This window comes from Phyllostomus hastatus, unplaced genomic scaffold (assembly GCF_019186645.2).
Source record: "Phyllostomus hastatus isolate PE091 unplaced genomic scaffold, TTU_PhHast_1.1 phas_contig_86, whole genome shotgun sequence".
NCBI lineage: Eukaryota > Metazoa > Chordata > Mammalia > Chiroptera > Phyllostomidae > Phyllostomus > Phyllostomus hastatus.
In genome coordinates, this window is record NW_025333977.1 from 44,598,338 (window position 1) to 44,624,637 (window position 26,300).

Consider the following 26,300-nt stretch of genomic DNA (forward strand, 5'->3'; position numbering starts at 1 on the left):
TTTTTTTCATTGCTTTTAGAGAGAGAAGAAGGGAGAAGAGAGTGTGTGTGAAGGAGACACAGAAGAGAAACATCGAGATGGAAACATCTATTGGTTGTCTCTCATATGCACCCTGACTGGAACCCAAACACCAAACCTGGGGTGTGCCCTGACCAGCAATCAAACCTGCAACCTTTTGGTCTATGAGATGACACTCCTACCAAATAAGCCACACTGACTAGGGCTAAGCTGATAGTTTTTTAAGAAACAGCAGACTAAGGAGAAGCTTTGAAAACAGAGTTGTGTCACCCTTTTCTAAGGAAAATTTCCACTTATAAAGAAAATCTCCATTTGTGTCTCTCTCTGTACCAAGAAGAGGAGGACACTCTAAACTACCAGAAACACTTATCTATAAAGAAGGCACAGACTTAAATTGGCATAACACCATATACTTACTTACTATATTTTTCCATATAACTTCCCTAAACTGTCTCTCCTCAATATCTTTCTTTTTTCTTTAGCTGGAGATAGTATTTAAAGTTGAGGCTTGAGCCATTTTGGAGAGTTTCATTCCGTTCCCCTGCATATCTCCTATGTATACATGAGGTAAGTATACATGTTATTATGCTCATGTTTTTCCCTTTTTAATCTGTCTGTTATTACAAGATGTTTTAGCTAAGAGCCTAGAAGGGTAGAGAGTGATTATTTTCCCTTCCCTACACTGAGCACATGATAAGTACCAAATAAGTTTTCTTAAAGAAATAAAGAAACCTGCCCTGGCTGGCGTAGCTCAGTGGATTGAGTGAGGGCTGGGAACCAAAATGTCCCAGGTTCGATTCCCAGCCAGGGTACATTCCTGGGTTGCAGGCTAGAACCCCCAGCAACCGCACATTGATGTTTCTCTCTCTCTATCTCCCTCCCTTCCCTCTCTAAAAATAAATAAATAAAATCTAAAAAAAAGAAATAAAGAAATAAAGAAACCTTTAAAGAAGGTTGAGGTTTGCTCCAGATTTCTTCCACTGGTGAGACTCTCACCCTTAGGGGTCTGGGCCTAGCACTGGTCTCGTATTATTGGTGTAGTATGTCACCAAATACGGCAAGAAGATTTGTTGTGATGATCAGTTTTATGTTTTAATTTGGCTAGGCTATAGTATCTAGTTTCAGGGGAGATAAAATAATTTTCCCTTGACCATTCTAAATTTTCATCTGGGAACTCTGTGACAACAGACAGATTAACAAGAGAAAAGCAAACAGAAGTTTATTAACACATCTACCTCATGTATAAATGGGAGACACCTGAAGAAAAATGTGTAACTCTCAGAGATAACTTAGTATAACAGAGTGTAGGTTTAACAGAGTGTAGACTTAATGGGGCATAGGCTGAGAGAGCCTGGGGCCCCATACAAGCCTGCTGGGAAGTTGGGGAAAGCAGCAGCATAGGGATTGAGAGTTATTTTGCATATCAATAACAGCAGGCTAGTTTCATAGCCTGTGCAGAGCCAGGAAAATATGCATGACTTTGATCCATGACGTAGCTGAGAGGCAGGTCCCCCAGTTACAGTACCTGCAAGAGAGCTTGGAGATTGGTCACTCCACTCCACAGGGCCACAATTGCCCAGACTGGCAATGGCAGGCAACAAGGCAGAAGAAACCATACTACTGGCAGATGTAGCCAATTGTGGGAGGAGTTGGAAATAGGGTTACCGGAGGAAGATCCACGGCCGGGATTTAAACCCAGGTGCAACAGTCATGAGGAACTTAACCATGCAGTTTTGGGAGTGGAGAGTGGGCTCCCTCGACCATGCATCTTAGGAAGCAGCAAAGAGAGATGTAGCAGCCATGCAGAGCCCTCACTCTCTCAGTGGTTTGAAAGAATTCAGAAGGATTCCCTGGGTCACCATGAGGATGTGGTTTTGGATTAAGAACAGGAGCTCAGCTGAGCTCCAGACTTCTATTTTCTTTTCCTGAGGTACGGTACCCCTGAATGGCATGGTTTGGCAAGGGGAGACAGGACTGTGTGTGTGTTTGTGAGTGTTTTTTTAAGGGACTCTGGGGTTTAACAGCGACATTCCACCATTACTCTCAAGTTGTATAACTTTGAATAAATAGTTCCTTTCCTTTTTACCAAACTCTGGTACTGAGAGCCACAGTTCCTAATATGGCGGTGGGCAAAGAAGAACAATAGTAAAAAAGGCCCCAGGGGAGGGGGTTTGTTTCAGTAACATTAGAATTCAGGTGTAAGTACCATCTTCAGTTACAGACAAAGAACAGAAGGGTGTGGTGCAGCTAGTTATGAGTGAGTGACTAGAAAAGAATGGTAAAGAAAAGTAACATTTATTATGAAAATTTAAGTCTACTCCTTCTCCCTTGATAAGAGTTTCTGGTAGAAATGGGGGAAAAAATGTTTGAAGTTAATCACCATTGTTGAACTTCACTACTCCAGTGAGTCACCTGAATTATACTCTTTAAGGAAAAGTAATCAGCCTGACATACTTCTGTGGAGTGGCAAGAGAAAACATTCTGAGATCTCCTAAAATAAATTACAGCAGGCCAGAGAGTGTAAGAGACCAGGGAAGTGAAGCGGCAGCCTCTAACTGATCCCAACAAAAGACTTCTTACAAGGTGGTCATCATTGGTATGGAGTGAGAGGACTCCTTTCTTTTTTCCATTAAATTTACAACAGGTGAGACAACAACAAGTCAACAAAAGTTTGCTGGCTCAACACACACACTTGAGAGATCCAGTATCTGTACACATGAAGGTGGGCAACGTGGAATGAGTAGGGAGGTGGGGCAGGGTGAAGGTCTGTAGATGCAGTTTGGCACCCACTGTGGCTCCTGCAAGGACAACAGAGGTGGGGAAGTGAGGCTGCGGCCGTCACTACAGCCTGGTGCATGAGGCAGCAGAACCAGCGACTCTGCAGGAAAGGCACCCCTTCTCTGTCCCCATCATGGCAGAGCCTGGCCGAGAAAGCTGAGACACCTAAACAGTACAGCAGTGTTGACACCTGAAGCTGATGGCAGGGTGGAACCTCTAAATCTTGAACTTTTCTTCCCAGCCCCACCCATCCTGGTAGAGCCTAGAGATAGTAGGGATCCTCCAAAAACACAGTGGACCCAGCAGTCATTACTAAAAAGAATTTCTCACTTGGAACTCACCAAACTTATTCTCCACCCCCACCCTATTTCCCCAACCCAGCTGTGGCACCCTATAAGTGAGGTAATGCTGTTGCAGTGGGTGCCTGGCATTTTCCTTAACCAAAGTGATGGTGCTCCACCTCCATCTCAGAGGTGCAAATAGTGCAGGTAAGAGAAAATAAAAACTTACACTATAACACCATCTACTGGAATACAAAATAAAGCACCTTATCTATCAATCTGCTAAATTGTTGAGAGCAAAACAGTATCAAATCAAGAAAAGAGTTCACTGCCTCAAATGTGCAGGCAGACAAACAATCCATCAGATACCATGAATAGCCAAGGTAACATGAGAGCACAGCAAGAAGATCAAAAGTGTCCAAAACCCAAACCCAAAGTCATGGAAGACTGTGACTTAAGTGACAGAAAATGTAAAACTCCAACTGAACTATACTATTTTAAAAGGAAGAATGCAAGATCAAAGTCATAAATAAGACAGTAGCCAACCTGTCACCTCATATAAAACTGGCCACCTGAGTTAGTCTAAATGTGAAAATAATATAAAATGAAATTAAAAAAGACAAAGATATGATGCCAGCTACAAAAAGTCTGGAACAAAGTTACATTTTTACAGGTTTTATGGAAACCCAAATAGAGTGAATTGAATGCTTTATAAAATATGCACCACTAAAATTTACTTTCACAGGTATGAAATAAACCAGGTTTCTACAAATTCAAAGCATTTGCTATCTTAGAGTTAAAAAAAGGAAAAAGGATAGACATTTGATAACTAAGGTATGGTTTATTTTTTTGTTTTTTATTTGCAATACAAAAGCATTATGCAAGAGATTTCATATTTTAGGATGATCACTGAATAAAATGTGAAGGCTGTATTAAAACTTTAAATATGCAACAATAAAATTGTGATTGAATAAAGTTTGGGTTCTGTTGAAGAACCAAACTTTCTGCCTTTGATAGGAAATAACAGCAGTTCAGCATATTTGGGACTGCTGAAGGTTTAGAATTGCTCTGTCAATCACAAATCACCTCTTGGAATACAAGGCATTTAGAAATTTAAATCATTTCAGTGACCTGATAGACTCTCCAAGTCAGATCATGAAATCTAATTGTGAAATCTCACTTTCGCTTGTTCTCAGTTTCCCAGTGGTCAGAATCCTGCATCAGAGGCCTGCATCTGACCAAGCATATTTGTTCCATAATTTCCTGATTCAGTATAACTAATTCGATCTGTGATCTATTCTTGTTGCTTTATGTTTTCGATGCAACAAGAAGTGATGACTAATATACTTCACTGTATATTTAACAAAAGAAAGCCATAAGATATTATGGTTAGAGAGCAAACTTGTGTCTGGAACCCTTCTAAAGGCTATAGGAATGTGTATTGTTCCTTCACTGGTGCCAGTAATACTCTGTGTCTCTTTCTCTGAAAATCCTCAGGTTCACCAGTGTTCCTTGCCTGCCAGGAAGCGAAATTATTTACCATCTCTAAGGCTTTGCAGCTCATAAATATTAGAGCAGTGATAAAGGAAATGTGTGTATCAGGACCTACAAAGTGGAGGCTTCCTCAGGGGCCTGGCCCACATCACAAATCTAAACCCAAGTCAACCCACCCTCAATGTCTAGGAAACCTAACATCTTCCACCTCAGGTCTAGCCAGCTCACCTTACCCCTACCTAGCCTTACCAGGAAACCCGCGACCTCCCAGCCAGTCATGCCTTGTTACTGCATTGCTGCTTCTAGTTCTCACCAAACCTCGCTCCTGCCCAAAACCCCCACGGAAGAGTGCTCTAGTGTTTGGGAGGCAGTGTACTCCCCCACTCAGTGGACTGTGTTCCCCTGAATGAAGGACGACAAATGTGTTACTAAATTGTACTATTTTTGTCATTTGACACTAAATATCAGACCAATTTCCTGAAAGGACTTTGAGGCACTCTTTCCAAAAGTGGGACAGAGTCCCTTCCTTTTAATAACCTTATTTCACTTAATTTAGTGATTTTTAAAAAATTCTATTGTAAAATTTGCATAACAAAAAATTGCCACTTTGCCATTTTTAAATGTATGATTCAATGGCATTCATTATATTCACAATGTTGTGCAACCATCAGCAAGCACTACCTGTTTCCAAAACTTTCTTATCATCCAAAACCAAAACTGTACCCATTAAGGGAAAACTCTCCAATCCACTTTCCCCTTAGGTCCTGGTAACTTCTACTTTCCACGTTGAATTTAATTTTGAGTGTAACATTACTGGAATGGTCCTGGATACAAATTTTAGTTTATCCAATTAAATTCTTGTGGAACAAAGAATAGATTTTTATTAAAATATGCAAATAACTACATTGCCATGAAAAGTATTTTTAATATTTGACCAGTTATCTAATTAATTCTGAATATAAAGCAAATCAATATATAATCACTATTTTCTATATATTAACCATTTTTAAGTTTTGATGATGACCATTAGGTTATGAGATATATCAAGATTTTTCCATAAGGTTTTTTTCCCAAAAATTCTGAAAGATTGGTTGGGGCAAGACACCATTCAGAGAGACTTTTATTTTAATTTGCACATGTGCAGCCTGATAACCTGAGGATTAGAAACAAGCCAAGGAAAAAGAAAATTATTTTATAGCATACCCATCAGAAAATATAACATTGACTATAATTAAATTTCCCTTATATAAGTTACAGTCAAGTCTGCATAATTAAATATTTACAGCTGGGACTTGACTTAGCAGTCTGCTTTCACAGAATCATCTGTTTCTAGATTAAGGTCTTCTGGATATTTTAATCAGTTTCCCAAAAAGAGTTTTATGACTGTCTGCTTTTGGCAATGATGTCAGCTGATACCTAAATTTGGGGAAGTCAAAGTCAATGAGTTATCAGAGGAGAGTGATCATTATAGAAAGACCTAAAGACAAAATGATGATAATCTTGACTACAATTTTAACCAGCAGCAATGTTTTGAAGTAAAAACATCAGAGCATCACACAAATTACAAGGAAGATGAGCCCTTTCAGAAGAGAAATTCTGATTTTGACTTTAAAATGTTTTGCAAGCATGACAAAGTCAATATAAAGGTACAAAATATTCATAAATCCTCAATGATTATGTTTTCAAACATAATTGAAACTGGACTAAAGTCATTTCCTCGATCCACTTACAAAGAAGTGGGTGCCAGTCACTGGGGAATTTCCCAGTCCTATAAACATGCAATAAACATACACAGAATAAGAACACATCCAAACATCACCCACAGATGGACTGTTTCACAGTCTCTAAAACAAAATTAATCCAGATCTACACGAAGCTAAATAAACCAAAGACAGAATCCAAGAAGGCAAAACCTCTGTCACCACACATTACAAGTCACCCCAGAGACCAAGGACAGAGCTGGGCACCAGATGACCATGAGGTGCATTTATTGAAGAACTTATTTCGCTCAATGAAATTGAGCGAATCTTTATGAGTGTCTTTACAAGTCCCCCAGAAATGAAAAAACTAACAAACAGGTAAATAAATAAGTAGCAAATAAATAAGCAAACAAGTAGGAAAACTCGTTAGAAATTTAGATCAATCAATAAATGACGATTTTCTTATTTGTAATAAAGCATTAATCAAGGCAGATCAGATTTCAGAATAAGTAGCTTTTTGAAATATGGAGTAACAGCTGTAATTACTGTTCAAATTTTTATATCCCACTGAACAATTCTGATTGGATAACATTTGGGTCAATGTCAATAAAAAACAGAATGTACAGACTTTCCCAAGAAAAAATCATAATGATAACATATTTAAGGATGTAGTTTTCAAAATAGTAAGATCCAACTGAGGGAAAAAAAGAGAAAGCAAGCAAATAAATGAGAAAAATAAAAAATACACACATGCATATATAATATATTCCATATAACATAAAATGTATACATACATACATAATAATGTGTGAATGTGTTTAATTATAAAGCTCTGTATGTATGCAGGTAGATAGACTTTTTTTACAATTTAGGAAAAACATAAAAATAAAATCTGAGCTAATGATAGATTAAGTTTGCTGCAGAAAACATCATCTTTCTAGTTACTCTAGCATGAAAATATAGGCTGGTCATAAAACCATCATCTTGATTTTGAAAATAAGTACATGCTTTTCCATGGTTGTTTATAATTCTTCCATTCAGCTGTCCCACAAAATAGCTATGGCTCTGTATGGAACCTCCATTTTAACACCAAACTAAATCAGTCTAGCTTCCTCATCACTACAATAAAATAAATTTTAATGCTCACTCTTAATTTAACAATTTATCTACTTCACTATTCACTTTCTTCTCTGCACTAAGGGAACCATAATTTACTGTTGGTGGGAATACAGACTGGTACAGCCAACATGGCAAAGAGTATGCAGTTTCCTCAAAAACTTAAAAATGGAATTGCCTTTTGACCCAGAGTTTCCACTTCTAGGAATATACCCTATAATGTATAAAAATGGTAGCCAGTAAATAAATAGTATTTGTTATAATTATAAGCCCAGTTATTGTTATTTGCATACCCAGCATATACTCAATGCTTATTTGAAACAAATAAAATGTCAATAAGAAAAAAAGGAGTCCCCAAACTCCAATTCAAAAGAATTTATGTACCCCTATATTCATAGCAGCACTATTTACAATAGCCAAGATTTCAAAACAGGCTAAGTGCTGATCAGTAGATGAGTGGATATAAAAAAAAAAAAAAACAAAAAACTGGTACATTTACACAATGGAATACTACATAAAAGAAAAAAGGAATTTCTGCCTTTTGTGATAGCACGCATGGAACTGGAGACTATTTTGCTAAATGTAGTCAGTGAGGAACAAATATCATATGATCTCACTTATAAGAAAAACCTAATGAATAAAATAAACTAATGAGCAAGATAGAAACAGGGACATGGAATTATGGAACAGACTGACAGCCGTAAGGGAAGGGGGAGGTAAGGATTGATTGAAAGAAGGTGAAGGGATTAGTCAAAGAACATATATGAAGGAGCCATGGACATGGACAAGAGTGTGGGGATTGACTGTGAAAGTGGGAGATAGGCTCCATGGAGCAGGGTGAAGGGGAAAAAATGGGACAACTATAATAGCATAAACAATAAAACATTTTAAAAATAAATAAAATATAACAAAAGACAAGCACATTCCTAAATTCTGATATTCAGTGCATTACTTACTTTAAATATTCCATTTTTCCAAGAACAGATAAGCCCCTTTAGTAAAAACTATTCAAAGGGAAAGAAATCAAAATAGTAGAATATTTATGGCTGACATATGAGCTCTCATTTAGAGGACATTTACTGATCACGTATTTGCTGCTGGCCATTTTGCCTGACACCACTGATCACAGCTGTGATGCTATAAACAATGTCCCTGAAAAGCATAGTGACATCAAAGGACACACAAATTAACAAAGAGTTAACAAGTTGCATAGAAAGTCCTATAACAAAGTATAAAAAAATGCTGTGCACATTCACAATTTGGGTAACTTTTTCAACCTTCCAAATTTGGAAATGAATTTATAAGGTATTGAAGAGTAGAAACATATTGTCATCCAAGAATGAAGAAAAGTATTCCAAGGAGAAGCATTAAAAAAATGAAATGACCTAACATATGTCCTCATAAAAAGTATCTCAAATATGTCCACTCCTATCCACAGACGCTGCCACAGCCTGGTCTCAGCCACTGTCCTCTCTCACCAGACTGCAGTAATTCTCGTTAACTCCTCTCTGTGATCCAACCTTACCCCCTTCATCCCCTGCCAGGAATCCTCCACGGAGCACACAGAGCAATTTTTTATTTTTACTATATATTAAATCTTGTCACTGCTGCTTAAAATTTGTCAAGGTTTTCCATTTTTAAAAAACAAAATTCAAACTCCTTATCAAAGCCTCAATAATCGGATCGTTCTTCACACTTCAAGCTCCACACCACTGACTGGCTGTGATATATATCATCTTTAAACTCTTTCCCCAGTCAGCTTCCTTGTGAAACCATATTTTTAAATACTCACATACATTTCAGAACCAGAATCTATTTTGATAGTATTTTCTGAAGTTGTCCAATAGTTCAGTACTTCTTTTATCCTGAAACATACAATTTCAGAGAAAAGGTATTTAAACTACAACTATATGGAAATACCTACTTGTTTACCAGTTGCTCATCAAGCAATTGAAAAAAATAGTATTTCTTTAAACTTGGAATAATATTTGAATTGCAAAAAAAAAGTCTTCCTGTTCTCAGGTTCTAGATAACTCACACCTTTTCAAAGAGGATAACTAGAAAAAAATACATATTTAATGATTATGTACATAAGCTTGTAGGCACTGGACAGCTAACAAGGTCATGCAGAATTACTGGGCCAGGGCTTGAGAGACAACGGAAATCCAGAGATGAGAGTGAGGCATTTGAGAACAATTGCTCTTGGATTTTCATGATCCCAGGGGCAGTAGGGCTTTAGGGAGGCTGAAAGACTGAGCAGGTTCATTGGGCAAGGGAGGCAAATATTCATCCAAAGCAGCAGAGATCTGTGTCTCTCAACTCTTGTGCATGGTGAGGAGCTGACTTGGTATCTACCCAGCCTTACGGAGTTGCATCGTACCTTTGAATTACTCATTCATCAAAATGGATTAAGGAAACTCCCAGGTTGTGTAGGAACTATAAATGTCAGGCAGGAACAGACAAAAGTCTTCTTTAAAGGAAGACAACACCATCCTAGTCCTAAAGTTTTTTCTATAAATATTTTTTCAAATACAATGTCTGGCATACAACGAAAAATATTCAGGCTTATGAAGAGACAAGAACCTTGATTGAGAACTGCAGAAGTAACAAATGACAGAAACAGATTCATTTTCTGGAAAACAAAAAAAGTTCCAAACTATATTAAACTTTAATAAGTAAAGGATAAATGATGCAATTTCTAAAGTAATAACTAAAGTAAAAATAAAAGCATATATAACTTCCAAGGTTAATAAAGGCAAAAAATTAGAACAATAAGTCTCAAGGAAAGAAATCAAAGAGGAAGGAAAACATCGAACAAGTGAAACAAACAAAACAAACAGTAGTGTAAAGTATTTAAAATAAAACATATCTGAAATTAGAGTTGATGTTAATGAACTAGATAATTCATGTGAAAAACAAAGTGTGTCAGAATAGATCCCAAAAGAAAGCACAAGCGGAACAATGAAGGAGAGGCAGAGGCCCAGGGTAAAAAGCAAGCAATCCTCTTCAATGGCTTTGGAATCTTTGAGAAACTGATTTCACCTGTTGGGGTCTCTCTTCCCTTTCTGTAAAGTGGCAAGTAACAGAATTCATTTGTCCAGGGACAACTGAGCAGTGAACTCACTTAGGTAAGGGTCCTGTGGTAGTGCCTGGCACACAGTAGTGTTTCTCCTTCTTTCCCCTGTGAGATAAACATATTGGATAAGACCAAATTTTCTTATAGTCAGATTCACTTAAAGTGAAGTACACCTTTAATTTTAAAGTGACTGTACGTGATTAGGTCTGCTTAACTCTGAACTGAAACAGCTATTTTATTAATTATGTCATTGAAGTACATGGCATGAGGCTTGATGAATAATTTTAAAAATGAACTATATCTTAATATATCCTTAAATATTTTATTGATATTTTTAGTTGAATATGGGTAATAAGTGGGATTTTGCTACATTTGTGTCCATACTTTATTATATAAACATCTAAATTTTAATCAGTCAGTTATTATGCTATTATATATATATATTAACAGTGGATATTTATTTTCTACACCTAACCATCTACAACCTTGAAAACTAATTTAAATAGATCTTTATTAGCAGGTCTGTGAAAACTGTATATTCATTAAATTAAGGATCACTCTGCGTGCCAGCACATTCGAATTATACTTTGAAATGATACAAGATAAACAGCAGGTGTATCCAAAATATATTTTTCTTCTGTTGCTAAGGCAACATTGTTCTATCTTTAAAAGAGTGAAATGATGCAGAAACAAGACAAGGTTCTGGATTCAATTAGAAGGCACCCTTTATATTTGCCATTACAGTGTGGCCAGTGTGATTCTGAAGTGCTCTAATATTATATCATCTGTGCTACATTTTATAAGTTTTATTGTCAATAAAACAAGTTCTGTTAGCAAAATTTTCAGCAGTTCTCTAGCTATTTCCACCTCTAATGCACTATTTACCATTTACCTCCTCAAAGGAAATCTGACAAGGCTCTAAGCATTTCTCAAGATGAGGTTTTAATTTGATAAAGAACAAAAAAAATTGTAAGATTTATGGACTAGATTCCCAAACATCAGGAAGAACTACATTGGTAGCAAGATGACTATTTTCTCTGCTTTTCCTATTCAAGAAATTCTTTAGGCCCTGGCTGGCATAGCTCAGTGGATTGAGCGCAGGCTGGGAACCAAAGTGTCCCAGGTTCGATTCCCAGCCAGGGTACATTCCTGGGTTGCAGGCCATAACCCCCAGCAACCACACATTGATGTTTCTCTCTCTCTCTCTCTCTCTCTCTCTCTCTCTCTCTCTCTCTCTGTCTCCCTCCTTTCCCTCCCTAAAAATAAATAAATAAAATCTTAAAAAAAAAAAAAAGAAATTCTTCTCTGATTACTACCCACCCTTGTTAATATGTACATATTCTCCCTCCCATTTATACAAATTCATTTGTGTACTGTTTCTTTCCCTCTCTCCCCCACCCCTCTCTCTCTCCTCCCTTCCTCCTTCCTTCCCTCCCTCCCTCCCTCTCTCGCTTTCTTGGACAGAACATGAGGAAGATCTTATTAACATGGAAAGATATCATTTTTATGATAGTATAGAAATTACCATGCAGTCATTATTTAACTTGTGGGGATTGGGTCATATGAAATAGCAAGAAACATTGGACCTTCTTGGAAAGTCCAGAGTGGAAAACTTCTGGCAGTCAATGGGTGGCTCCAAGTTCTCCTACTGAAAATAACAGAACAACCTGTGAGGAGTTCGAGAACCATCTCCTCTGATATTAAAAAGCAGTTACATGACTGAGTAATATCAATCAAGAGAAAAGCAGATAAACTGTGATTCCAAAAAGTATGTTGTTGGCTAACACCTTTGGCCTTCTTTTTTTGAATGTTCCTTCAGTTTTTTAGTGTTTAGTAATGGATCTGTCAGACTGAATTGTGAAGAGGTGGTGTAAGGAATCTGTGTGCTAATACATATGAAGCAAATTCAGGGTTAAATGTCCCAAAACATTTTTTAGAAATGATTTTACCAAGAAAAAAAAAGTTCTCACTAGTGTTATTTTATGTGAGATTGTGTAAAACTAATAGTTCTTTTCTAAGATAATTAAAATTTGAAATAAACCTAGAATGTTACCTCAACCTCTACAGATATTTGTGTAAAGTTTATTTTGAAGATTCATTATCATATTAAAAGTTCTCTTTTCCTCCAGAAAAGTAAAAAAATAAACAGAACAACTCAAACTGCACTTTACTAAAGTGTATATAACACTAACAATTTATGGAGATAAACAGGACACATTATTATTAAAAATTAAAAGCCTTTAAATGTTGAGTCTTAAATAACACATCACTATAATAATTTATGAACTATAAACCACATCTTGTCTTTATCACACAAGTTGTAAAGTAAAAATGGAAAATTATGCAGCATGTTTTGAAGACTTCTCACTTAACATTTATAATAACAGAAGAAGAAAAATTACCTCTCCTTTTGTCTGTGGATTTGACTGTTTCAGATGAAGTTGAACATGTGTCTTAGAGGAGGATGTTATTAATGATATTTTCCCTAATATTTGTTATTTCTCTTATGTTATATTTAGAACAAAATAGGACATCTGGAATTAATAAAAACACAATATTATTATGATAGTGCTAACAAAGATAGTTATAAGTCCTAGATAAACTATTTTATGGCTTAAAATCCAACAGAAAAATAATAAAACTATTGACCACAGTCCCTGAAATACAGGAAGCTATTTTTGAAACAAATAAAAATAATCTGCAAGAAGAGATAAGAGAGAAAATAATGGAAGAAGCAAGGTTTAAATATCTATTTGGCAAATAATTAACTAAAAATCCTAACTACTGTGATTCACTCAGAACAATTTAAAAAATCTACAACTTAAAAAATTCTATAACTAAAAAGGAAAGTTTACATTTTTTACTTTCAAGCTACTGTAGATAGAATTTAAAGATTGCTAGAAATATTTTAAAGTGCTATGAAGGATGGGGCATTTTGGTAGTTATTGAGCTCATTAAGTCCCATAGTCCCACATAGAAAGTTTGCAAAAAATGAAGAAGATAAAAGGAAGGTGAAAAAGAAGGTGGTAACAAGTAAATGGGGTAGGGAATGAGAGTAGAAGAGTGAGAAACAGAGAATGTGGTCCTGACCTCCTGGGATACCACTGGCTCTAGTAGTCCACTGATACAGAGAAACCTTCAGCAAATTTGATTAAGAAAACTAGACATGAAACTAACAAACAATTGTTTGTTTCCAAACTGGCCCCTGAACATGAAGGGCAAGGAAAAAAAAAAAAAACCAAAGAAAAAGCAGACCACTCCAGATTCATAGGTGGCAAATTTTATATGCAAGGAAATTTACTTGTACTGGTATACAAGGTTTGTCTAGAGCGACTTCAAGATGAGTAGATCGCCACATCCACCCACCAGAATCTTAACATTTCCACAGAGGCCTTAACTGGGTTCAGTCATATATGCCATCGAGATGGTCTCAAGAGCACACTGCTCTAACAACGCTTAGTCCTTGAAGTGGCTCCCACTGTAGGAATGGTGAGCAGGACATACTGTCCAAGATTGTGGGAGGGGGTGAAGATCTTCAATTGCCTGAGTCTTGCTCATAGGTCAACTGATGGTCACCACTCTCAATGACTTTCCCCAACAACAATTTGGGAGTTATACAGAAGGCCTAATTATATTCAAAGATCCTTTTTTTTTTTAAGCACCACATCTAACTTTATAACAGTACACTTGAAATTATAACAAAAATCATTTTTTTAGAAAAATACAAAATTTGTCTCATAAAGAATAAGCATTGTTCTCACTATGGAAAATAAAGAGCACACATAAACTCTCTTAAAACCATACATAATAATGTGAGGTGTAAGTAGCAAGTTCTACCAAACCTTAAGAAACAGATACATCCTGTGTTATGCAAGGTATTCAGGAGTAGTGAAATATATGTGCTCTATGTTAACCTTCAGAAATGCTATTAAAACTCAAAGCTAAGGAAAAGAGGTTCTAGACTATATTCTAAATTAGGAAATTTTCAAGGAGATGGTACATGCAACTATGACACATGCCAATGCCATAACACAAAAAATGAAAACTATGCAGGTATAAATACTGACAGAAATTATCTTTTCCTATATGCTATTCCATTTAACAAATCTAAGAAAACAGTGTGTTAAAATAGAATTAATACATAGCTAACTAACTAGCTTCGGGATAAGCATAAAATTGGTGAGATTCCTATACAGTAGTAATAAAAATCATTTAATAAATATGTTACTTAAAGAAAATCCATTTAAAGTAGCAATAAAATATATTTTTAAAAGTTATAGTAATACATTTAAAAAGGATTTGGTGAAAACATAAAACTCATCTAAATGATATTACAAAGGTACAAAATAATTAAAGATATAGAACATGACCTAGAGAAATATTCAATATTTTTAAAGACATGAATTCTCCATGCAAAGTCATTGAGAATCTAAACATTTTTTAAAACAAAATTTCACAAATTAAAAACTGTGAAAATTAATAATCAGAAATCTCATTTAAAACAGAGTCAGGAGGCTAGAAGAGAGAATTCTCACACATGTCACTCAAGGAACACTACTGACCCCAACAGAAAAAAGAGGACCTCGACTCTTCAGCAGGAAGTGATCCCTACTTAGGCCTTCAGCAGGAGGAAGAAAAGATTCCTCTTTGCCCAATAATGTTGGGATTTTTAACTAGGTAAGAGACTGGGTTTATCTTCATGATTTAGTGTCTTTAAATTAAAAATTCAATTAATTATTTTGTTATTAAAATTTTAATTATAATTTTAAATGGCAAGGGGCCAGGAGAAAATAATATAAAATTAAATCCAGCAGACATTTAATCAGCTTAAATATGGCAGAAATTGTATCTTGTTACTTAAAGGAAAATGTCAGTTCATTTTTATATAGCCAGCACACAAATCATGTTAAATCGAGGCCGTATTTTCATTCATGGGGACCATTCATAAGTGCTTGAAACTACTACTTATATCTCCAATTGGAGTGTACATAGCACATGTGAGTCTCTCTTTAATGTTGTAGCAGAGCTGTCTGCAATTTAATAAAGTTAATGAAAATAAACTTGAACTTAAATGACTTTTATCTTTGCTCTGAAAGACCCAAGATAAAAACATCCAGTTAAAAATGTTACTTTTGGGGCAAACTGACCATTGTAATATTGTCCAACAGACCAAGACATGAATGTCAACTACTTAAAGCAAGCAACTCCCTTGTAGGGTAATGTCATGAACGGAGGCTGTGCTCTCTGTGGAAATATAAAGAGGGTGAAGTAGTGACAGTGACAGCATCCTTTGAGGAAATTACATTTTGATTGTGCAGTATTTTCCCAAGGTTTTGTCAAAGATTTCTGTAAAAATTTCAATTCAAACAATATTTATTTAGGGTGTCTCGAGATATCAAGGTACATAAGCGGAATACCTAAAATCTGGATTTTATAATCTGGGAAGATAGGCCAACAAGTACAAAACAAGGAATATAAGAAGATAAAATGTTCTCAAGTGTTAATTGACATTCTGAAATATATAAAGCTGTAGTAGGTCCGGACTAGAGTGGGTCATTGTTATCTGGAAATATTAATTCTATGAGTAAATTGAAATAAGACTTAAATTCTTATAGTTAAATTATCTACATATATTTTTATCTCTACACTATCCCACCAAAAGATATCTGTCTTGAGTTAACTAATTTCAGTGTGTATCAGGGAACTCAAAAACCATTCTGGGTCAGCTCAGAAGATTCTTATCTGAGTTGAAGTCTACCTCTCTATGGCTATTGCCCATATTTCCCCTGGGGCATACAGAAAAAGGTATATAATCTTCCTTTTTATATGATAGTCTTAAAATGCTTGAACACTTTTCCGCTCCTGAAGTCTTCTAGTCTCCAGGATGATGATTGGCTCTGTAATCTTCCACATGTGATCTTGATTTGAATCCCTTCTCTGTATTAGTCACTCTCCTGTCCCAGTGTTTTGTCCTTCTGTACCTGAACACATTAGTTAAGACTCCCTTTGCTATGATCAACTGAAACAAACCTGAGTTTTATAAGCCCAAAAGTAAGAGGAGAGACCTAATTAGAAAAATGCAAAGGAATCCTTTATACACCAATGTGGAGAACTCATCTTACCCACAAAAGACTGTATGGAGGGATCAGAAAACCATCACATCCCCATTTCTCATGCCTCCTTCCATCTGTATAACAATTCTGCCTTCTTTCTCATTTTCAATCTCCTCCTTCTTTTATATTTGCTTACTATTTTGTTATGCCACCTAAATACTGGACTAGAGATTCTCGAAGTTCTAAGTTTAGATATTTCTGGTCAAGATCAACAGGAACTTTTCATGTAACCTTTCCATGAAAAGGATTCTGACATGACCCAGTTTGGATGTGAGGGGCAACCTCTTGTCTGCCCAATGCACTCTGTCTCTAAGGGGTAGGGTTGTCTTGTGCAAAATGACTGCTAGAGGCTCAACCAGGGACTGGGGTACAGATAGTACAAACAAAACAAGTTGAGAAGATAACTTGAAATATGTAACTCAGAGCTAAAATATAAAACTCCAGGACTAATTCAGGTAACATCACAGTAGCATAACATGATGTCAACAGAAATGAAATTACTATATTTCATTTTACAGATCAGGAAACTGAGATACAGTGTAAGTGAATGTCTTGAAATTTTGTGGTTTTGTGGATAAATAACAATAATAATGCTATCCCCAAAGTAAGGGTTTGGAAGCCTGCCACCACCAATAGGCAAATTCTAAAGGCAAAGGTTGATGAGAAAGGAAAGGTTTTTATTCAAATGCTGCATAATATGGAAGAATGGTAGACTCTTGTCTCAAAGCCCATCCACTCCAGGAAACCCACGGAAAAGCCCAGTTATCCTCAGTCAGACCAAAACCAAAGCCAGTTTCCAGAGTTTCTTCTCCCATTTAAAGTAACATCATTAGGAACCACAGGTGGCAGTGAAGTGGTCACCCAGGCAGCTCTCCTTTTCTCCCAGCTACTGGCAGGCCTCAAACTCCCTTCTGGAATCCACACATGGGGCTGACACTGCCATCAGCCTTGCAGCTTTCAAAGTCAAAAGGTCCTGCAAATGCACCAGCCAGTGTTTGCGAAGTGGGTGAAGACAGCCTCCATTACTTCCATTGAGATTATATTAGTTTTGGGTGTGGGAGGAGCCAGGTGCTTTCTCAAAAATGCCCAATTAACTTCCCAAGTTTCTGTGAACTCCAGGAGGGTCCATTCCCCCTCTACCCCCACCAATACCTTCTATTCCCCAGGATAGGCTGACAGGTTTCTTATGACCTCTGTGATACAGGTGCCTGCTTTCCCCTGGTCCCACCCAAACTCGGGTACTTGAAAGGAATGGGAGGGCTTTTCCCCCTATCCAATTATCTTGTTAGCCTCACACATGCTCAGTATAATACTTTCTCCTGCCACCCTCTTTCCCGAGGGTGGGGGATCTGACGCTAGGAGCAGGACACTCTGCATTGAGGCTGGACCATTCACAAACTGCCAGCTTGGTTAACCAGACACCGTGACCCCGCCCGCTGCCTTGCCTCACTTCCTTGGGTGGCTCCAATCTCCTCCGGTGGCCTCTCCTGTACCCCACCCTCTGCGTGCTCCCAGAGGTCTGGCCAAGCTATTGGTGTCACTAACACATTTCTTTTGAATCCCACTTTATTCCTCCGGGAAGTTTTTCATGGAAAGGTTTTTCTAACAAAATACTTCTCCCACCAAAATCTGAAAAAATAATTACCATAGACCTAATGATGTCAGCCAGAGAAAATACTCAAACTTTCATATGAAAATTATTTCATGTTGAAATACTACTACCAGAATTCCTACTTGTATTCAAACTGTCAGGTACATGAAAATTTGCCTAACATAACCATGGAACAAATTCTAAATTATTAATATTTTACATTAGATAATTGATCTGTCTCTGCTATAAACATCTTAAATGAATTACCTAAGAGAAAACCTTTAATAATTTTTGAAAAATAAAAGGTTAAAATGATTTTAACCAGCTATTTCTATATCACTTTTGAATTTGATTTTTAATTTCTTCTTGCATTGTCCATATTTCCTTACTTTCTATATTTTCAATGCTCTGGACTTTGGGGCCTTGATCCTGGAAGAACTACTCTTTCCCGAGCTAGTTAATTCCTAGAGATAGCAAATTACTGCCCTGCTAGTATGCCTTTGACATAGAAACCAACCAAACCAAAACTCACAACCTCAACTACCTCCTTTATCAGCCTCTCCCACAACAAGCCAATATTCCCTCTGCTGTAAATCACCCAGGACAGGTACCAGACAATTAGAGTCTACCCTTACAGAATCAACTGAAATTATTCAACCATCCAATCCTAAACTTGGTCAGCATACCTACCCTACTTCACTCATTCCTTCCTACAAAACTCCAAAAAAGGCTCTGGATCATAATCTCTTTCTCCTTCTTCCACCTCCTGATCATCCCTGGTCTTTCCCCATGTGAACCTGCACAGCCCGGCATTCCAGTTTGGAGGGGTCTGTGATCATAAACCTCTTTCATCATAATAATCATTTCCACGTCTACTGTTTGTACACACTCCCTGCCTGCTTTTTGACTCCACAAAGTCTATTTGATCAAGTTACCTTTGATCAGAGTCTGTGCTCACTATGTGAGGACCCATTCCCTGCCAGGCATTGAGATTGAACAGTAACAATCCAGAGACTCTATATACATGTAGACATTAATATTTTTTCAGTACAATTTCCATTTTATTTTCTCCAAAGAATTTTTCTTTGGTTCTTAAGGACTTAGCTCCTTACATGGGCTTTGGCAGAAATCAGTGGGTGGCATCTGCAGCTCCAAATTAGTGTGGAAGGTGAGTCGGGGGTTGTCCTTCCAGGCTTCACAGGAATGAGTCCTGGCTACCTTACTGTGAATGACACAGTGCACACAGTAACGTAGTTTCACATACAGCTTGAGAAACACATGAGCATCAAAGACACTTGCTTTGGAAATGTCCCTAATGCCTGTGGTCACTTACGTGTTTCTAACCGTGAACTTTTTTTTTTTTAAGATTTTATTTATTTATTTTTTTAGAGAAGGAAGGGAGGGAGATAGAGAGAGAGAGAGAAACATCAATGTGTGGTTGCTGGGGGTCATGGCCTGCAACCCAGGCATGTACCCTGACTGGGAATCGAACCTGCGACACTTTGGTTCACAGCCCGCGCTCAATCCACTGAGCTACGCCAGCCAGGGCTTAACCATGAACTTCTTAATGGCCCTGTCCTTGGGCATGCACTGGGAACAGCTGATGCAGGGAATAGGCTGCGCATATTTGTGGCCCTTTGGGCCACCACCACTGTTGCTTCTTTTCTGGGTCATCTTGGAAGCAAGCACCCAATTGAAGGCACTAATTGTTATTCTTGGCAATATTTTCCTCAGTCCTTTCATCCTTACATTGTTGAGGAAAAAAACTCATAATTTAATCACTCTCTTTTGAGTTTTTCCCAAGGTTTTTGCTTAGAGGCCCTCAGTAGTGCTATTTTCTCTTCATAGAAAAATAAATTACTGATTTTTAAGAAAACCTGTGGCCCAATAATACTCATCTAAGTGATTTGTTTATTGTATGCATTGGCTAAAGTAATCTGGAAACAATCTGAATGCTTATTTTTAGGTCAGTATTTAAATATATTAGGTTGTCTAAGTGATATGCTAGGCTCTTGGAGAGAGATGGCATAAGGATAAATAAGATGATTTCTACTCTCAGACATCTGGTGAAGGCAATAAAATACACAGACATTACTACAATTCAAGACAGCATATAAGGGCAATGACGTAGATTATAGAGTGCTTGTAGGGGGATAAAGGTATGAAAGGAAGAACAGTTTAAATATGATGGGGAAGACAACCTGATTTCATACCTCGGAAACCCAAGATAGGGCACTGAAGAGCTATTAAAACCAACAAGTGAATTTGAGAATGGGATTGCATAGAAGACAACAGCCAGGGATTTTTGCTACATCAGCAATAGCCCATCACAAAATCTCAGGGGAGGAAATACCTATGTGTCCACAACCAAAACTATAGGTGTAGGAATAAATCTAACAAGAAATGGGCAAGACCTGCTTGAATAAAGCCATAAAACTTTACCAAGGGCCATAAAATGAAATTGAATAAATGGAGAGATGTCCCATGTTGTTACATAAAAAGATTCACTATTGCAAAGTGGCGGTTCTCCTCAAATTGATTTGTTATTCAATATATTCCAATAAAAAGTGCAATCAATTTCTTTTTGGAATTTGATGAATAGATTCCAAGTTTATCCTGGAAAACACAATAAGCAAGGAGAACCAAGAAAATGTCAAGAGAAATAAAAGTAAAAGAAGGGAGAGGAGACATTTTCTGCCATATATTATAGCATACTCTAAGTCTAAACTATCAATAATTAAAACAGCATGATATTCATGAAGGATTAGATGAGTAGATTAAATTGGAAAACTAAAATATTCCAGAAACAGACCCCATATATATGGGAATTTAATATGTGATAAAGGAGGCATTTCATTAGCAGAAAAAATGAACTGCTCTAGTGCATGACATTGTCCTTGAACCCACTCTTTTCCCCTATAAAAAAGGCGCTGTCAAGGGTGGAGAGACTGCTGGCATGGGAGTCAGAGAAACCTGGATTTGAATCCCAGCTGTACCAGTTAAAGCAGTGTCACCTTGAACATTTCCTCAGTTCTCTGAGCTTTCTTTGAAAAATGGAGAAATCAGTCCATGTCATCTACTTCACATGATTGTGATGACAAATAAAATAATCTGTACATATAAACAAAGCTTGTGTTGTACAGGCACACCTTGGAGACACTGTAGTTTCAGTTTCAGACCACCATAATAAAGTGAGTATCAGAAAAGTAATTAAACAAATGAATGAATGAATAAGTAAATAAATAACTTAGGTTGTGACAAAAAGCTATTATCCAGCTGAACAAAATATGGTATGTATCATTATTCATTATTAAAGAAATACCACTTATACTATCAGAAGTCTGAGCAGCATGTATGGCCTCAGGGGCATAAAGATTACAAGTAATATGTAACTATTATTATATAATATATAATTACATTTTATACATATGCTGTTACGTGCACAAATTTTTCAAGAGGACTTTAGAAAGAAAATAGTAGAAGTATCTTTGGAGAAAGAAACTTGAAAGGGGTAGGAATGGGAAAAAGAGGGTTGTGGTGTTGTTTATCATTTTAAATATTTTGTGAAACTGAATTTTTAAAAACCTGTGATACTTTCATTGTTAATTAGATTTTTTAAAGTCTGTCTATTATGCAACATTTTATATTTACTTCTGTTTTTAACCAGATTATTTATAAATCTTTATTTCTTTTCCAATCTAAAGTTTTGCATTCATTTTTCCCAAATAAAGAAGTCACTTCACAACTTACTAAAATTTGCAAAAACATAATTTAAAAATATTTAAATAACATTACATAAGTTAATAATATAGTAATAATATAGTGTTATAGTAATAATAGTATAGTAATTTAATAATATTAGTTACTATAATACTATAGTAAGCATTTTTAATAATATAATACAAAGAAAAACTGTCAACCAAAAATCCCATAATCTGGCAAAACCTTTTCAAAAGTGAGGGAGAAATTAAATCATTACCACTAAACAGAATTTGAGAAAGTTTGTTACCACTAAAACTTCCATGTAAGTAATTTTCAAGAAAATCCTGCCGGTTGAATAAAAGAACATCTGACAATAGCTCAAGCTATGTGAAAAAGTAAACATCTCAAGAAGAGTAAATACATAGGCAGTTATAAAAGCTAGTATTGTTGTAGCAACAGCTTGTAACTGTACTTTTGTGTTCTACATAACTGAAGGTGCTAATACATTTGAAAGGGTAGCACATATGTTGTGGCACACAGTACAGGAAGTTGTAACTGTGAGACACCAGCAACTGAAAAGGGAGGAAGTGAAGCTGTAACAGGGCAGTTTTTGCATGTAATTGAAGTTAAGCTGATAAAAATTCAATTAGAGAGTTGAACTCTAGGTTGTTAAATGTAATCCTTGTGGCAACCACAAAGACAATATCTATGAAATATAAACAAAATAAATAAAAAAGAAATGTAAATGTCTCACTAAAAGAAATTACCTAAACACAACAGAATGCAGTAATGCTGACAATGAGGGACAAAACAAGCTATAAGGCATAAAGCAAATAGTAAAGTGACAGAAGTAAGTCCTTCCTTATCAGTAATTACTTTAAATGTAATGTATTAAACTCTTCAATAAAAACACAAGATTGCTGGAATGGATACAAAGATGTAATCTAACTGTATGCTATCTATAAGAGACTTGCTTTATTTATTAATTTTGTCAGCTTCATCTACTGTACTGTTGATTCCCGATAAATTGTTCTTCATTTCAATTAGTGTATCCTTTATTTCTGATTGAATATTCTTTTATGCTATTGAGATCCTTGCTAAGTTCCTGGGCATCCTTATAAGCAGTGTTTTGAATTCTGCAGCTAGTAGATTGTTTGTCTCCATTTTGTTTAGTTTGTTCTCTGGAGTTTTGTTCTGTTCTTTCATTTGGGCCTTGTTTCCTTTTCTCCTTATTTTTGCAGCCTTCTCTGTTTGTTTCTATGTATTAGATAGAGCTTCTACATCCCCAGGCTTAATAGAGTGGCTTAATGTAGTAGGTGTCCTCTAAGATCCATTGCACAGCATCCCCTATCATCCAAGATGGGTACTCAAGATACACCCATCATGTGGGCTACGTGTACTCTCCTGTTGTAGTTAAGCCTTGATTGCTGTTGGCACACCTAGTGTTAGCCACTGCCTGTGTTCTGTCTGTGGTTACACAGCATAAACTACAGAGTGATCTGCAGATGACAGCTACTTTTGCTGGGCTTGGAGGTACCCAGGCAAGGCGAAGCTGTGAACCAAGACCAGCTGCTGCTAGCAGTGGGCCTGGGGAAACTTAGCAAAAGGTACAGGGCTCATCAAAGCCAGATGCTGCTTGTTTAAGAGAATTTAGAAAAGTCCAAAGCATGAGCCAAGATAGCCACCACAAACAGCTTGGGTTAGCCCCAAAATTGGGTAGGGCATGGCCTCAGTGAATCACCAGGGTTGGGCAATGTTGAGCCAGGTTGATGGAGTGTCAGATATGGTGCTCACCTGCCAACTCTATGGTTCTGTGAGGGAAGGCCTCAGAAAAGTAACAGTGGCCTCTGCCAGCATTTCTGTTGGAGGGAGAGCTGCATCCCAGCTCTCACTCTGATGCCAGACAATTCCAAAGGCACAAATAGAATAAAAGTAAAAGAATAAAAAAGATATTCCATGCAAATAGTAACCAAAAGAAAGCACAAATATTAGACAAAGTATACTTTAAGTCACAATATTTACAAGAGACAAAGGATATTATATATCAATAAAAGGATCAATACAGAAAGAAGATATAACAATTATAAACATTTTCACAATAATGATAGACCATCAAAATACATGAAGCAAAAATTGAGAGAATTAAAGGGAAAAATAGATTGATCTACAATAATAGAAATTTCAATACCCCACTCTCAGTAATGGATAGAGCAACCATGCAGAAGACAAATAAGGAAATAAAGGAGTTTAAAAGAAGCACAATAAAGCAACTACATCCAACAGACATACACAGAACACTCTACCCAATTAAAGCATACACATTCTTCTCAAATGCATATAGGACATTATCAAAATAAACCATATGTTAGGCCACAACTTATGTGTCATTAGATTTAAAAATATAGATATCACAAATGTGTTCTCTGAGCACAATGCATTTTCCAGGAAAACTGGAAAGTTTATAAATCTGCAGAAATTAAGTAATGCACATTTCTTTTATTTAAATTCTCATCCAAAGATATGTTTATTGATTTGGAGAGAGAAGAAGGTAGGGGAGAGAGAGAGGGAGAAACATCGATGTGAGAGAGAAACATAGATCAGTTGCACCCCAACTAAAGATCAAAGCCACAACTTAGGTATCTACCCTGACCAGGGATCAAACCTGCAACCTTTTGGTATATGGGATGATGTTCCAACCTACTGAGCTACCTGGCCAGTGCTAATAAACATACTCTTCAAAAACCAATGAATCAAAGAAAAATTGCAAGGAAAATTAGAAAACAAAAACACAGCACATCTATTCTTATAGAATACAGTGAAAGAAGTGCTGAGAGAGGATTTATAGCTCTTTATTTATTGTTTGCACTACAAAACAAGAAAGATTTCAAATGAATAGCCTAACATTACAACTTAAGGAACTAGAAAAAGAAAAAACTAAACCCAAAACTAGCAGAAGGAAGAGAATAATTTAGAGCACAGGTAACTGAAATATAAAATTGAAGAGTAATATAGAAAAATCAATAAAACCAAAAGTTGAGGTTTAGAAAGATCAGCAAAACTGGCAAAACTAGCTGGATTAACTAAGAAAAGTAAAGACTCAAGTTTTTACTAAAACAGAAATGAAAATGGCCTGGCTGGCGTAGCTCAGTGGATTGAGCCGGGCTGGGAACCAAAGTGCCCCAGGTTCGATTCCCAGCCAGGGTACATTCCTGGGTTGCGGGCCAGAACCCCCAGCAACCGCAGACTGATGTTTCTCTCTCTCTCTCTATCTCTCTCCCTTCCCTCTCTAAAAATAAATAAATAAAATCTTTAAAAAAAAAAGAAAATGGGGACATTACCACTGAATCTACAGAAGTAAAAAGGATTATAAGAGAGTGCTATGAAGAATTATATGTCAAAAAATTGGATAACCTAGATGAAATGGACAAATCTCAAGAAATACAAAACCTAGCAAGACTAAATTATGAAGAAATAAAAAAGATGGACACACAAATTACAAGGAAAATATTTAGGAATTAACTATGGAGATGAAAGACTTGCACAATAAAAACTACAAAGTATTGCTCCCTACTGCCGGAGAAATAAAGTGCCCCGGGTCCTTTCAGGACTCTTGGTCTTTGGGGAGTGACACAAATCGAGTGAGGGAAAAAGGAGAAAAATTCCCTGGATTCCTGCAGGATTAATTTATTTGAAAAGGAAATAATAGAAAAATATTCAACATTCAAAAGTCTTCTGAAGAAAATGAAGGTAAACCACAGAACATGCCAGAGGCCGAGAAAGACCAGCTTTTATAAGATGTACCTCAGGAGGCAGAAGGATATCCTCAATCTTCTGAAGAAGGTGTAAGTCAGGAAGCAGAAGGAAACCTTAGAAACGGGCTGACTCAATCTTGTCCAGGGATTTAAAAAGGACAGTCCCGTTAGGCATTTGGACCGTGAAGAAATGCTAAGAAGCATAGATGAGTTGGAAAGGCTTAGAAAAGAAATAAGAAGACTAAGAAACAAGCTTGTGACGATGCATTGGAAGCAAAGACATTCCACACAGACATCCTTATCCTGTGTGCTTTAGGCTTTGAATTTTTTTTAATTTTTAAAATCTGATAGTAAAATCTGGCCCCTGCTTTCTTTCTGTTAGCATTTCCTGATGTATCTTTTACCTTTGTTTTACTTTTAATCATCTGGTGGAATTTTTTTGGTAGATTCCTTGTTATCAGCATCTTACTGAATTTTGTATTTTGACCCATTCTCCAGGTCTGTTTTTTAGTTGGGAAGTTTCAAACAAATGCATGGAAATATGTTCATCCCATGTTGTAAAGTATAACATAGCAAGTTACAAAACAGCATATTTAATATCTACTTACATTATGTAGGATAAAAATCCCAAATTGTGTGTGTGTGCATATTTATGTACATACATCAAAAACTTAACTGT

At 36.5% G+C, this 26,300-nt stretch overlaps 1 pseudogene; it reads left to right on the forward strand.

Moving 5' to 3' along the window:
- Positions 1 to 25,944, forward strand: part of LOC123827356 — a 75,308-nt pseudogene extending 49,364 nt beyond the window's left edge.
- Positions 25,945 to 26,300: the final 356 nt, after the last annotated feature.